General features: G+C 41.8%; 1 pseudogene; it reads left to right on the top strand.

Annotated features, from left to right (window-relative positions):
* The first annotated feature begins 3,454 nt into the window (after positions 1–3,454).
* Positions 3,455–3,784, top strand: LOC105520834 (annotated as a pseudogene).
* The last annotated feature ends 6,487 nt before the right edge of the window (positions 3,785–10,271 follow it).

Here is a 10,271-nt window from a genome sequence, read left to right as displayed (position 1 = left end):
AGTAGCTGGGATTACAGGCATGCACCACCACGCCCGGCTTCCTTTCCTTCCTTCCCTTCCTTCCCTTCCTTCCCTTCCTTCCTTCCTTCCTTCCTTCTTTCCTTTCCTTTCCTTTCTCTTTCTCTTTCTCTTTCTCTCTCTCTTTCTTTTGACAGAGTCTCATCTGTCACCTATGCTGGAGTGCACAATCATAGCTCACTGCAGCCTCCTACTCCTGTGTTCAAACGATCCTCCTGCCTCAGCCTCCTGAGTAGCTGGGATTTATTTTTTTTTTTTTGAGACAGAGTCTCACTCTGTTGCCCAGGCTGGAGTACAGTAGTGAGATCTTGGCTCACTGCAAGCTACGCCTCCCTGGTTCACTCTATTTTCCTGCCTCAGCCTCCTGAGTAGCTGGGACTATAGGCGCCCATCATCATGCCTTGCTAATTTTTTTGTATTTTTAGTAGAGACGGGTTTTCACCTTGTTAGTCAGGATGGTCTCAGTCTCCTGACCTCGTGATCAGCCCGCCTCGGCCTCCCAAAGTGCGGGAATTACAGGCGTGAGCCACCTCGCCGGGCCGCCTGGCTTATTTTTGTACTTTTTGTAGAGACAGGGTTTCACCATGTTACCCAGGCTGATCTCGAACTCCTGGGCTCAACTCTCCTGTTACCCAGGCTGGTCTCAAACTCACCTCAGCCTCCCAAAGTGCTGAGGTTACAGGCATGAGCCACCACGCCTGGTCCCATACTGTCTAATTCTAGAAAATATTCTGAAAATTTTTGTTCACTACTGGTCTCCTGGGAATTCTTTGAAACCCACACAATTCCTATAGTATTTTCTTAACAAGCTACTTGACTTGTTACAATACAGTTAGCATGAGCTTATGCCTTAGGAATTGTATCTGTGTTAGATTACTCTCCCTCAGTTTTTCCTGCCTGCCTGTCAAAAAGCACAAACAAAACAAACAACAACAAAAAGTCCCTTTTTAGCATCACTGTATCTTTCTTCTCCTCTCTCTCTAGCCATCAGAGCTCATGATCCTTTTGGACTTAGTATAGTTTTATCTCATCTCCAATTTTACTTTTTTTCCCCTCGCTTTACTTCAGTACCAATGTAATCCTAAGGACTGCTGGTGAACTTTGCCAAATCCCCGTTTTAAATCACACATCTAGAGCATAGAGAAGAAAAGAAATTTGCTTTAAAACTTGTTGCTGTTTTGTTTTGGAAGTGGCAGCTCAAATTATTAACATCAATAAATTAATGTTATTTTTCTACTTAAAATTAACTCAAGGAGAACTTTTTCAGGGATAAGCGATGCTCACAAAGTAGAAGATGATAAACAGAAAAGGGGCCTATAGAACAACGAAATCTATTCAATCATACAAACAACTTCAGAACCTTGTGTTTATTTCAAATCTCTCTTTGTTTTCTTTTTTCTTTTCTTTTCTTTTTTTTGGAGACAGGGTCTCACTTTGTCACCCAGACTGGAGTGCAGTGGTGCGATCTCAGCTTACTGCAGTCTCGACCTCTCCGGCTCAAGCAATCCCTCTGCCTCAGTCCCTCAAGTAGCTGCAACTACAGGCATGCACCACCATGCCTCGCTAATTTTGTAGTTTTTGCAGAGACAGGGTTTCATCATGTTGCCCAGGCTGGTCTCCAACTCCTGAGCTCAATTCATCCACCCACCTTGGCCTCCCAAAGAGCTAGGATTACAGGCATGAGCCACCGCACCTGGCCCAGATCTCATTATTAATCGAACAGATTGAAAAAATTGAGAGGTATTGGTAAGATTTTTAACAAATAGGCCTATGCAGCAATGGTAGCTAATTTTATAAATAAAGACTATAATAAAAGTGTGAGAAAATGAAACACTGAAGATATAAACACTCAAAGAAATAATTTATTTAGCCTTATCCTTTGATAGGTAAGAATAAAAGAATAGTCATCAAAAGAGAAAATGGAAGAGACATCAGGACCATGGATTCTATGCCAGCATACCAACTTCAGAAAGTGACATCAGGGGAAGATTTTACATTGATGCATGTTTGAAGTTGGGAGGAAGGAGAGCATGAGGAACAGATATATTCTTACTGTCTTTGTTATCTTTTGGATGGAATGTTATTTGATTATAGCAATCTCCTCTTACCACATCCCAATCTTTAGCCCGAAATATTATGAAGAACCTGCTTTTTCCTGTAAAATGATTATGATTAACTAAAACTTATGCTACATTTTACATAGTGATAGTATACATTCCTGCATAGCATAGCATAGCATAGCAGAATTCAGACTCTCTTAACTTAGCAATCAAGAAAAAGATTCTGTCACATAAAAAATAAGAACACATGCCAGGCATGATGGCACAAGCGTGTAGTCCCAGTTACTTAGGAAGTTGAGGCAGGAGGATTACTTGAGCCCAGGAATTTTAGGCTGTAGTGAGCTATCATGGTGCTACTACACTTCAGCCTAAGCGACAGAGTGACTCTGTCTCTAAAAATAAAATACATAATAAAAACACTGACTCTTCAAAAAGTTAAATATAGAATTACCACATGATCCAGCAATTTTGCTTTACTTCTAGGTATATACCCAGAAGGACTGAAAACAGGGACTCAAACATACCTGTACATCAATGTTCAGAGCAGCATTATTCACAGCAGCCAAAAGGAAAACAACCCAAATGTCCACTGATAGATGAACGGATAGACAAAATATGATCTATACATAGAATAAAATTATATTCCATAGAATGGAATAGAATTCAGCCTTAAAAAGGAGTGAAATTCTGATACATGCTACCACATGGATGAACCTTAAAAACATGATGCTGGCCGGGCGCAGTGGCTCAGGCTTGTCACCCCAGCACTTTGGGAGGCCGAGGTGGGCGGATCACGGGGTCAGGAGATCGAGACCATCCTGGCTAACACGGTGAAACCTCATCTCTACTAAAAACACAAAAAAATTAGCCAGGTGTGGTGGCGGGCGCCTGTAGTCCCAGCTACTCGGGAGGCTGAGGCAGGAGAATGGCGTGAACCCGGGAGGCGGAGCTTGCAGTGAGTGGAGATCGCGCCACTGCACTCCAGCCTGGGCGACAGAGGGAGACTCCGTCTCAAAAACAAAAAACAAAAAACAAAAAACAAAAAAAAACCATGATGTTAAGTGAAATATGCAAGATTGTATGATTCCCCTTAGAAGAGGTAAATGGAATAGTCAGCTTCATAGAGACAGAAAATATAATAGAGGTTACCTGGGGCCGGAGAAGAGTGGAATGTGGAGTTATTGTTTGATGGGTAAAGTTTCTGTTTGGGATGATAAAAAACTTCTGGAAACGGTTGGTGGTGATGGTTGCACAATATGGCGAATTACTTAATGCCGTTGAATTGAACACTTAAAAACGGTTGAAATAGAAATTTTGTGCTGTTTATATTACCATATTAAAAACATACATTAAAAAATAAAGAGGCCGCGGTCGCTATGGAGGAACCGGAGATGCAGCTCAAGGGGAAGAAAGTCACGGACACATTCACTGAGAGCATCTCCGTCCTGGCGAATGAGCCGTCGGTGGCCCTGTACCTACTGCAGGAGCACGTGCGCCGCTCCCTCCCGGAGCTGGCCCAGCACCAGGCAGCCATGCAGCGTCGGGAGGTGCAGAGCCAGTGAGCCATCTACACTGCGGAGTACGACCGCAGCGCCGGGAAGAAGCTAATGGACGGTAGCGTCTACTTCCGCAGCGTGGAAGGTCTGCTCAAACAGGCCATCAGCATCCGAGACCATATGAATGCCAGTGCCCAGGGCCACAGGTAGCTGCTGGGACCGCCCGCCCCCGCTGCCACTCTCAGCCGCAGGGACTGTCTCTCAGCTGCACTGGGAACCGCTGCTTCTTGCTTATTCGAAAACTCTTTCCTCTTGTCAAAAAAATTAATTTAAAAAAATAATAAAGATACGCCAGGCACGGTGGCTTATTCCTGTAATTCCAGCACTTCGGGAGGCCAAGGCAGGTGGATCGCTTGAAGTCAGGAGTTCGAGACCAGCCTGGCCAACATGGTGAAATCCTGTCTCTTCTTAAATACAAAAATTAGCTGGGCTTGGTGGCAGGTGCCTGTAATCCCAGCTACTCGTGAGTTTGAGGCAGGAGAATCGCTTGAACCTGGGAGGCGGAGGTTGCAGTGAGCCAGGATCACGCCGCTACACTCCAGCCTGGGTGACAGAGCAAGACTCCATCTCAAAAAAATAAATAAATAAAAAATAAAAATAAAAACACTAACAGTATTTAACCACCACAGAAATTTTTTAAAATGCCATAGCTTCATACCAGAAATTGCCCTTGTTTTCAAATGTGCATTATAGTTTATATTTCTAAGCATAAATTTAATTTTAGTTTTATGTGTTTTTTAAACTTTGAGATAGACTGTTGAACACTCTGCAGGGGACAAATGTTTGATCCTGTTAACCAAACAAAAGCTAAGCAGAGTTCTTATTAAGCTAATTTTTAAAAAATCTCCACTGTATATAGCATGCAGCCTTTTTCAAATGCAAATGACTCCAGACCTTTTAGTAATTTCTTGATCCAGTGTTCCTCCGGACACTGTAGACTATTGTTAACCAGTCACCTTCACAATATAATTTGAGGATTCGCCACCACCACCGATTGATTGATAATCTTATTCCTTCTTGTTCATCATTTTATTCTTTCTATAATTTATGGATCAATCTAACACTTATTTATTGAGTACCAACATTGTGCCAATCACTATTCTATTCTAAGCGCCATTCAATGTCTTGGTGAGCTTCCTATGCCTAGACATGTGTAATCTAAAGTACCTTCTGTTTACTATTATCCCTGAGCTTGTCCAATCAAAGGCTTGCCCCATTTCACGTGGATCCATCTCACCTTTTGTATAAAACACATGGGAGGAGGGGCTTCTTAGTTGTCTAGCAACGCAGGGTCTAGCGTTGGAAGGAATATCTTCTTTTCACTCATTGTTCGCAAACCTTTTCTCCTGGGCCCTCAAGCAACGGGGAGTTCGCTTTTTCAAGCAGCGCCACAGGTTCATACCATGAAACTATCTCTACTTTCCATTTAAGTGGATCTGGGGCATCTGGGCCAGAAACGTGGGATATACTGTTCTTTGGGACTTCTCTCTCTCTGGAATCCTGTTTTCCCAAGAGAGGAATCTCCTTGGCTATTGCGACCCAGAGGCTTACTCATTTATTCATCAAGAATATACAGAGTATCTTCTAGAACCTGTACTTTTTCTTTTCTTTCTTTTTCTTTCTTTCTTTCTCTCTTTCTTTCTCTCTCTCTCTCTCTCTCTCTCTTTCTTTTTAGATGAGTCTTGGTCTGTCACCCAGGCTTGAGTGCTCGGCTCACAGTAACCTCCACCTCCTGGGTTCAAGCGATTCTCCTGCCTCAGCTATCCCAGTAGCTGAGATAACAGGCGCGGGCCATCACACCCAGCTAATTTTTGTATTTTTAGTAGAGACGAGGTTTCACCATCTTGGCCAGGCTGGTCTTGAACTCCTAACCTCGTGATCCACCTCCCGCGGCCTCCCAAAGTGCTGGGATTACAGGCGTGAGCCACCTTGCTCAGCCTAGAACCTGTAATTTTTTTTTTTTTAACCAGGTCCTAGGAATATAAAAATGAATAAAATTTTTTCCTTGACTAGAAAAACTAGGCACATATCAGCGTAACAAAAATTCACTGTGATAATAATATGCTATTAGCAACAGCTGAGTTACAGCAATTCCAAATACCTACTGAATGCTCATTATTTTCCAAAAATTGTTCTAAGTACGTTACACGTGTTATCTTGTTATATATCCATGACACACTTATGAGATTGTTACTTACATTCTTCCATTTTATAGATAAAGGAACAGGGCACGGGTCCACAGTTACACCACTAAGAAATGGCATAGCTGGGATTTGCACCCAAGCAGTCTGGCTCCAGAGGTGGCACCGTTAGTCACTATTCCATGATGCGTCTCTAGTGTTAGCATAAGGCAGTAGAGGAGAGGCCTCTCCTGTGAAAATCACAACATAAGCGCTACTTGAGCTGGGTCTTGATGGTTGAGTCGTATTTCATTAAGTAGCAGATAGACGGATGTATGAGGAGGGCGGAGGAGGAATGGGGGGAGGGATTGCTGCACCTATGGTTGTATAAGTTGTGCACAGTGATGCCCAGCTAAGAAAATGCACATGGGGGGCTGGAATCTATAGCCCCTTTTCTCACTGGGCTGTGGATCCTGGGATGGCACTTCACCACCTGGGGGAAAGGATGCAATTTGCATAGAGGTACTATATATTGCTCTTTCCATCTGGGTTCTGGGAGTCCTCGTGGGGTGGATAAACTGTAGAAAATGTAAACTAGAAAAATTGAATTTGAAGACTTTTTTGTGTTTGTCTTCCAATTCTTGTCTCATAATTCTAGCACTTCAGTACTCAGTGTCATCAATGCTGCCTTCCTGTCATAACTGGGCCTGCCTGCCCCTCAAAATACCCCCCATTTCAAAATTAAGTCTTCCTTCTCCCTAACCATAAGAGCATTTCCACATTTTATTTATTTATTTTTATTAATTTTTTTTTTTTTTCAGAGGATCTCATTTGTTGCCCAGGCTGGAGTACCGTGGCACAATCGTAGCTCACTGTAGTCTCAAAGTCCTGGGCTCAAGCGATCCTCTCACCTCAGCTTCCTGAGTAGCTGGGACTATAGGCACACACACCTGGCTAACTTTTTTTTTTTTTTCGTAGATACAGGGTTCCTTTCGTTATGTTGCCCAGGCTGGTCTTGAACACTTGTACTCAAGCTATTCTCCCACTTCTACCTCCTAAAGTGCTGGGATTACAGGCATGAGCCACTGGTTCCAGCCTATTTATTTATCTTTGAGAGACCAGGGTCTCTGTCACTCAGGCTTGAATGCAGTGGTGCAATCATAGCTCACTATAGCCTTGAACTCCTGGACACCTTCTGCCTCAGCCTCCCAAATAGCTATGCTACTATACAACAGTCCCATGTTTTAAAATATAGCTTGGAACTGACTGGTTTCTTCATAGTTTATGTTAAGGTATGAATGACTTATAATTTTCCCTAAAATGCCAAAAAGAGATGGTTTAATGAATAAAAAGAACATCCAGGTAGTAAAGTTTTAGGCAGGGGAAGATGTTTTCGGATAGAAGGAACAATTAGCTTGTGGGTAAAATTCAAATGCCAGCCACCTGTGTTCTGTTTAGGTTCAAGAACCTTGCAATGTAGTTCTCTTACTTGGCCTCTCCTTACAACTAACCTTGGAAATACACTACCGAGTGTATGTTTTAGATCATCTCTCTTGTCCATCCTTCAGGTCCCCCGTCGGTTCTGTTTCTTTGTTGTTCTGGGGGTTGGGCCATTGCTCCGTTGACAATGTCGACTGTCCCTAGCTTACATATCCATGGATCCTTTTCCTAGATCCACACCAGTTAAAGTCATCTCCAGGCCTAGCCATGTCCCAGTTTGGGTAGATGGACCCAGACCAAGATGATTTCTTGAATACTCACCATGATGACCTGTCTCACCCAATGATCTAATATTAATTTAATATAAACACCACATTAAATAGGGTTGTGTACAGGTTGCTGTCTACAGCAATATAGTAAGGTTGTTGTTCTGGGAAGCCCAGAAATATTCTGTTGGCTTCCTCTCTCTGAAAGGTCTTCTTTTAAAATGCAAATACTACAAATGTGAATAGCACTTTCAAGTAGTTTACACTGAGGTGTTAGTGACTTTTTTGATGGCCTTTTTTTTCCTCTGGAGGAATTTAGCCAGGGAGATTAGAGAATGGGACAAGGGAGAAAAAAGAAAAGGAGAAAGAAAGAGACAAGGAAAAGGAAGAGGAGGAATAAACATTATTGAAATTTAATTATGCCTAATGTCTAACTTTATCCTGTGGATACTTTTTACTTTGGGGACAACATTTTAGAATAACACCTAGGGAATGTACATTACTCGTTAACTATACTTCTAAGGAAACCAAGGAGACCTATGCAGGTTTCCAAATATACAATGTCAGAAGTACTGATCCAGACGTCTCATTGTATTTGAGGCAAACTTTCCTATTTGGTAAATAAGACACAAGTTTCCTATTCATCTATTTCACGGACCCTGTGAATTCTTTAAGTTTACAAAAAAAAAACACTTTTTCTGGAAGCGTGACAACATTATATATGCCCTTGGACATGTTTGATATGAGAAATGTATTTCCGCTGAGCTATCTAAAGAAAAAAAATCTCTTATAAACAGGCAAGGTATCTCACAGAACTCAAGGGCAAGAAATGCAGCCACATTCCTCAAGGGACTGGAACTGAGGACTGAAAAGTTGTCAGTGACTGAGGCAACACTTGGGATATTTTTCCTTTTCCTGAAACTTCTCCACTTCTCCACTACACTTTCACCATAGTTGTTGATTTTTGTTATCTCTATGTTTCTACTCCTTGTTGCAGAATAGCTTTCTTAACTCCACTTTTATATGGCGCATCATGTACGGTTGCCAGATTTAGCAAGCAAAAATATAGCAGGCTTGTATTTTATCTGGCAACTCTAAAATCATGCCAATCCAGAGCCCTCATTTCCTGAGTCTAGCTGACCCATAACCCAGAGCTCATTTACAAGACTCTCTGTTTCCTTATTCAAAAGGCAGGAGGATTAATCTAATTAGTCCTGCTTGGGCCACTGTCCAGCCCTGATCACAAATTATGTTGCTGGAATTAGTGACAATGAGAGTCACAGGGCCCATCTCTTAGGTGGGAAGCACTCTTAGAAAAGGGAAAAGTGCTGATAATTCAGCTCAAAGTGTTGTTGGCCACATATAAATGTAGGCCCTAAATAAACATTGCTATACATATAGAAGTTGCTCTTGCAATCTTCTTGAGGTCACAGACTACTGGTCTTTTTACGTCCTGGTGCCTGGCATCTGGTGCTCTGTACCTATCGGTGAATTGCGTTAAACAGGACAAATCTCAAAAATTATTCTATTAATCTGAAAATCTGAAAATGTGGAGGGAAACCAAGGCAACTTACCAGAAGTGGTGTTCTAAGGGGCTGACCATGTTGCTTTTAGTGAATAGTACAATAAGGCATCAAATGTGGACCTGCCATCAAGAGTCACTGAAAAGCTCAGTGACTTAAAAATAGCTTAAATATTTTATCCTCAGCCCATTTTACCAAACAGGTATCTTTTAGAAGATAAAAACATTACTCCAGCAAGATTAATGTATTAGCCAATCACTAAGAGGATAATTATTTTATTAAAATTTCAGATTAAATGCTCCTCTCTTAATAAACATTAAAAAAAAAACCTTTTATAATGGGCCATTGCTCTTTTATTTTCTTTCTTCTTTTTAGGCTGTTCATAACATTCTTTACATAATGGTTAATGCTTTCTTTCAGGTTCCTTAATGCATAGTAGTAGCTAGTGACTTTTTACTTATTACTTATTGCTTATATGATGCTAAGTAAAGATGAGATAAAACAGTTTGTCAGGCCGGGCACGGTGAGCTCACGCCTGTAATCCCAGCACTTTGGGAGGCCGAGGCGAGTGGATCACGAGGTCAGGAGATTGAGACCATCCTGGCTAACATGATGAAACTCTATCTCTACTAAAAAATACAAAAAATTAGCCGGGCGTGGTGGCAGGCGCCTGTAGTCCCAGCTTCTTGGGAGGCTGAGGCAGGAGAATGGTGTGAACCCAGGAACCAGAGCTTTCAGTGAGCCGAGACTGCGCCACTGCACTCCAGCCTGGGCAACAGAGCAAGACTGTCTCTCAAAAACAACAACAACAACAAAAACCCACAAAAAAACCGTTTGTCTTGGCAACATCTACAGCAGTGATGGCTAAAAGTCATGGTACCATAATTTACTTGTTATGGGAGACAGAACATGGAAAGAAGAAGTTAAAGTAAGGTCACATGATCTGGGCTTGAAGACACATGATTTAGGTTTAAATCTCAGCCCTACTTGTAACTCACTGTGATGCCTTAGGTGTTTCACAACCTCTCAGAGTCTTGGTTTCTACAAAGCAAAGATAAATATGGCTGCACAGGCCACCTGCCAGGGTCATTAATCAAATGAGATAATGTAGGTGAAAGTGTTTTGTAAACTATAGAACTCTTCACAGACAAGATTTTCCTTGTTATTGTCCAATAAAAGATGCTTATAAGTCATATTAAGTTCTAAGAAAAAATAGCGTTACTACATTGATGGCTACTATGAGCTAGAGGTACAAGCTATAAAGATAGAATTATTCAAAGAAAAAAAA

Source organism: Colobus angolensis, unplaced genomic scaffold (assembly GCF_000951035.1).
Source record: "Colobus angolensis palliatus isolate OR3802 unplaced genomic scaffold, Cang.pa_1.0 Scaffold11, whole genome shotgun sequence".
Classification (NCBI taxonomy): domain Eukaryota; kingdom Metazoa; phylum Chordata; class Mammalia; order Primates; family Cercopithecidae; genus Colobus; species Colobus angolensis.
This window is presented reverse-complemented; position numbering and strand designations above follow the sequence as displayed.